A 5,270-nucleotide genomic window follows, 5' to 3' on the forward strand; every position below is an offset into this window, starting at 1 on the left:
CTTGCCCTTCCTGCAGTCAGATAAGGCTCTGGTGAAATAGTTGTGGGGGCAGCTCTTCCTTTACAGAGAAGGCTCTGCGGGTATCCCAAAGTTAGCACAGTCCCCTCTTCCAGTCAGAAGCATGAGGGAAATGAGGTGATTTTTCTCTGTGAGGATGTGGTGGGGCGCTGGAGGTAAAACCCACTGAAGGACAGAGGATGGGGTAACAGGAGTTTTTTTTCACGTCAGATGGGTAATGAGCCGACGTCGTAACAACGTTGGAGGGAGGCACACCTCACGCAAGCGCATGAACACGCATTCATCACGCTTATGAACCACAAAAAGGATCATAGCAAGGGTTTTAAACTCTCAGTCTAGCGCATACTCAGCCCCTAGCAATTTTTCTATTATTTTTCAGGTATTTCTACCCTGTTCTAGCTCTAGCAGCTTCTGCTCCTGGTAGCTAAAATTGGCTGTGATTCTTTGTATTCAAGAGTCACTCTAATTTTGGGGGTGGCAGTTTGGCCTGTGACCTCAATTCTCTGAGGGGGTCTAAATACTGTCATTGTTTTTCTGTTCATTCAGCCTGTTTTTTTCTCATCGTGAGGATGGGAGTGATAAATTCCAAGGTGTTCACAGGCCGCAGCTGAAACTGGAAGAGCAGAGCAGTATTGGGCACCTCATTTTCAGACAAAGATGAATAAACCACGTAATGAGGTACACAAACCTGAAGTAACTCCTCCAAAGTCGCAATTCCCAACGACTATTGAAGTGTGGGTTTGAACCGATTTCCCTTCACTCAGTCCATTGTTCTTCCCACTTGGGTTAGTACTACAACATACCTAGCCAATGCGCATGGTAGATTTAGTTGAATTTTTAAAATTGAAGGCTGTGGAATTTGAGAGAGAAACAAAGCCTCTCAGAGGAGAATTTATTGTCAGCATTAAACAACATCAGTAATCCACGACAGGAGGGACCAAGACAAATTTATTTTCCAGTAAGAGAATGTTTCTACATAGAAAATTAGAGCCATCTGGGTGTTTTACTGTGTAACATTAAAGAAATTGTGAGATCTCTGTTCTTTATATGTAACCACGATATACGTCTTTGAATAAATCTTACATGAATAAAAAGTCTGGTCTTCCTCTTGTCGAGCTTGCCACAGAATTTATAGGCAAATGCTCATAAAAATCCTCACAGGCTTGGGGAGATGTCTTGGGCTCACCTAGTCATCGTTATCACCAAGGCAGTGTTGACTGGCTCTAGTGACACCTGTGGTGTTTTTGTACAAAATAAGTTTAGCAAACACAATCTCTGTTCTTTCAGAATTTGTCACCTAATGGGGACAATCTTGAAGCAACCAGGTATACTGAATCCTGAAGGGATTTCAGATGCATCCTGTATTCTAATAGGAAAAAAAAAGTAGCAGTCACTGGAGTGGTATGTTTGGCAGATGAGTTTGAAATGAAAATATGTTCTTTCTCACAAATAACCAGGGAAGTTTGATAAAGGTACAGAATTTTAAGGGTTGTTCAGTACAGGTCAAATCTTGCCTGCATTTATTGATTTTTGCCAAAGGCTATTTTGAAACCCAGACAGCAAAGATCATGGGTATTATGATTTCCGGAGTAAGTAAAAATTTTATAATCAGTTTCTAAACACAGATATTTCAGAAATAATTGTACAAAAGGAATCCTAACAGAAAGGTGTGAGAGCTCAGTGTGGTGGTTAAAAATATTGAATCTACAGCCAGATTTTCTCTGTGCAAAATCCAAGCATTCTCACTTAGCTGTAAGACTTTGGTGAAGTTATTTAAGGTCTCTGGGAATTACAAAGATTGTCTTTAAAATGGGGATAACTAGTGCATCTATCTGCTCTGGTTGTACTTAGTATTAAAGAGAGAATGAAAAGCCTTTCCTATCATAAGAACATTTTTAGAAAGGAAACAGGAACAGAAAAAGAGAGGTAAAAAACCATCATAAGGCATGTATCACACCTCATCAGTAATTACATTAATTGTAAATATATTAAAGAGCCCAAATAAAAGCAGAGATTGGAAGAATAGATTTAAAAACAGAATCTACTAATTTACTGTTTACAAAAATACCCTTTAGATTCAAAGGCCAAAATAAGCTGAAATTAAAAATAAGAAAAAAGGGATACCATACAATCAGTAAACAAAAGAGAACTGGAACAGCAAGGCTAATATCAGAGTAGACTTTAAGATAAAAACTGTTCCTAAAGACAAAGAATGATATTTTTAAGTAGTTGTCTGAAGTTGGGGGGAAAGCAGGAAGGAGCAGGAATGACAGCTAATGATTAAGTGGTTTCATTTACGATTGATCAAATCTTCTACAATAAGATTATGGTGATGTTGTATAAATATGGTTATACTAAAAACCACTGACTTGTACACTTTAAGTGAACTGTTTAGTATGTGAATTATATCTCACTGAGGTGTATGTGTGTGTGCATGTCTTATCTAGTTTGGATTAATACTAATTTAATTGCAATTATGTACACAAACTTTCCCCAACAATCCTCTTTCCCTACTCGCTCCTTTGTACTATTATTATCACACAAATTATATCTTTATACATTAAAGACCATCAACACAGTCTTATAATTATTGCTTTATGTTGTTGCCTTTTAAAACAATAGAAGAGAGACAAACAAATCACATTATAGAGTGTAGTATTTTATATGGAATTGGAAAAGAGTTACAAACAAATACGTTTACACTGTCTTTTTTTATGTTTGTAATTACTTTTCCCAGTGCCCCTCATCTCTTCATGCGGATTTTAGGTACTATCTAGTATCCTTTCATTTCAACCTGGAGCAGTCCCTTTACAATTTCTTGTAAGGAAGTCTTGATATTGACAACACTTGAATATGCCTAAATATGTTTCAAATGTATTTGCTAATATATCTTTAGTATAAATTCCTAGAAATGGAAATTCTGGGCCCAAGTATATGTGTGTTGTTTATTTTGATACGTTTTGGCAATTTACATCTGTATGAAAAAAGGTGAAACCCTTATAACATAAAAAGGGATTTTTTTTCTCTGTTTGTCTGCTAGTTGGAAGAAAGAGACTACAAGGTCTTGGAGAAGCATAGAAGCTTAACATGGATGGAGCCTGAGTCCCTGAATGACTACATGGAGTGCCATCTGACAGACACCCCATTACATGTTACAGGAGGAAGAAATTTATTTTTTGTCATAACACAATGAGAGTTCAAGGTTTATAATAGCTATATAGCTATAGCTATTATAGCAGCTAGCAACATCCTAACACATAATTCATGATAACACATACATTATCAACCCTTATGACTCTTCCAAGCTGATAGGTATACAACAGTATAATGTTTATTTTAATTTTACATTAATTAATGTATAAAACTTATTATACATTGAGAAAATCCATACTTTATTGTAGGATTCAGGTATTTTTTATATATTTTCCCTGCTTTGTGATTAGTACATTGATGTATCTCCATTAATTTTGAGCAAAAAAGAAATATTTTCTAAAATTTTTCAGAAGTCAAATATAAAAACCTTTTCTACCTGGTTATTAAGTATAGAATGTTACATAAAAATAAGCCTTTCCCACTCAAAGATTAGAAATATGGACACCCAAGATTAATTAATACTGTCAATATTTAATTTAAAAAAATTTTTGAATCTTTTAAAATTGGTTTAATTTAACAAAGATCTAATTACACACATACACACACACACTTAATTGAATGAAATGGCTGTCCTATTGTCTTGACTCTGTCTCATCAAATAATCTGCTTTATAAATTATTTAAATGCCAACTTCATCATATAATTAATGTTTATATTACTTTTAGTTTACTCTTTTTTTCTGTATGTCTCTTCTGGTATACCAATACCAGCATAAAACATTTCAATTACTGTAGCTTTATAACTATTTTCATTTCTGAATTTTCTTATCCACAAGAGAGCATTTCTCAAGATTTATGAGTTTTGATATAAAATGAAATTACCCAATCTTTTTTATCAATTTCCCTCCTAACACAGCACCACAGCTACCACCTCCATATGACAGGATTCAGTGGGAAATGTCTGGGGAACTTTATCAAAGCAGAGTTTGTTGCAGCCCTATGTCCAGATAATTTTTATCATCTGCTTATTTATCCAGAATTATTTGTATTTCTTAGATATCTTGATGAGACATACCAAACCAGAAAAGTCTTATAGTTATATTTTGTTTTAAAATTTCTTTTTAGGGAGCAATTCAAATTAGGTCAATCTTTGGAATTGTGTTTTTTAACTAAGATATTCTAACCCTACTGACAAGAGAATTAAAAACATCTTTTCATTCAAAGCCAGAATAATGATTTATTAGAATTGGGATAAATGAATTGATAACAATTCTGTCAGTGTTTTAGTTCCAGCTCAGCCCTGGTGTCCAATACTTCATTGTGACCGATCTTGGGAAAACATTTTCAGTGAGAATAGTCATCAGTAATAGTAATGGTAGATAAAACCTTGAATGGCTATATTGGCAGACAATCCAGCTTTAATATGGTTATTTAATGGCAGGCACCGAACTCTTTTAGGGTGAAACCTATTGTAGTTCCTTGTTTGCTGGGGCATAACTCTTTGTCTTGCTTGAGATGTTTGAGTAAAGAAATCTCAATTAAAATCAGCCAATTAGAAGAGGTGATTAAATCAAACACTTTCATCATGATCAATGAACTATTATGTATCTAGTCATCCCTTAGGGTATGGTAATTAGAACATCAAACAGAAACGTGAAACACGTGAAAAATATGTCCTAGCAATGTTCAAAATGAAACTGATTTAGGATTAGCCTTTCTGGTTTGTTAAAAAGGATAAAAACTTTAGCTAGTTATTGCTATCGTGACTGTGTTCTAAGGTAAGATCTTCAAAGTGATCTTACTTTGGGGGTGGGGGGGAGTGTATCGTGTAAGATGTGAGAAATAAATATTAGAACTTTGGCTTATGTATTTTTTCAGACAACATGTGTCGTTCATAAATACAGTTTAACAGTGGCATCCTTCTTCAGTCTATGTGTCAGACAGTCCTGCATCATGGACTGTCCCAAAGCCATCCTGCAGGAAGGTGTCTGGTACCACAACCTGAGTGGACTCATACTCATGCTCTCACTTATTAATGTGCAGGTGCCAATATAGTGAGTTTACAGATAATTAAACCAGTTTTAACTAAAATAAACCTCATAAAGTTGATGTGTCTTTCAAAAACCTCTCTAAGGAAAAATGCAGGTTGAAGCTATCCAG

At 35.1% G+C, this 5,270-nt stretch overlaps 1 non-coding gene across 1 annotated transcript; it reads right to left on the minus strand.

Annotated features, from left to right (window-relative positions):
* Nucleotides 1-222: 222 nt before the first annotated feature.
* On the minus strand, nt 223-327 carry LOC111760309 (small nucleolar RNA U13). Its single transcript, XR_002794045.2, has one exon. It is a non-coding gene; the product is annotated as a small nucleolar RNA U13 (small nucleolar RNA).
* Nucleotides 328-5,270: the final 4,943 nt, after the last annotated feature.

Source organism: Dasypus novemcinctus, chromosome 25 (genome assembly GCF_030445035.2).
Source record: "Dasypus novemcinctus isolate mDasNov1 chromosome 25, mDasNov1.1.hap2, whole genome shotgun sequence".
In the NCBI taxonomy this organism is placed as follows: domain Eukaryota; kingdom Metazoa; phylum Chordata; class Mammalia; order Cingulata; family Dasypodidae; genus Dasypus; species Dasypus novemcinctus.